Here is a 371-nt window from a genome sequence, read left to right on the forward strand (position 1 = left end):
CAGGACAGCTAGTGAGGTGCTGAATATGTTAAATACATACCTGCATATTAATGATTTCTCGACGTCAGCTGTATAGTATGCAACTGAAGGCAGAAAACTTATGACAGTAAACTATTCAAAAAGCTTTATTTACATATGGTGGCAAGAAACAGATTGAATAATAATTTCAAAAATCTGAAAAAAGTAACAAAAAGGGTCAAACTATATGTTTACGCTAGTATGTATACCCTTAGTTGCAGAAAAACAATGCCATATCATTTCTAGATCAAACTTCAACAGTTAAAAGCTCTTTATTCACCTGCAAATGTAGCTGGGGGGGGGGGGGGGGGGGGAAAAAAAAAAATTCCGGGGGGAAAAATTTTTTTTTATTT

Source organism: Sinocyclocheilus grahami, unplaced genomic scaffold (assembly GCF_001515645.1).
Source record: "Sinocyclocheilus grahami isolate Dianchi unplaced genomic scaffold, SAMN03320097.WGS_v1.1 scaffold518.1, whole genome shotgun sequence".
Lineage (NCBI taxonomy): Eukaryota > Metazoa > Chordata > Actinopteri > Cypriniformes > Cyprinidae > Sinocyclocheilus > Sinocyclocheilus grahami.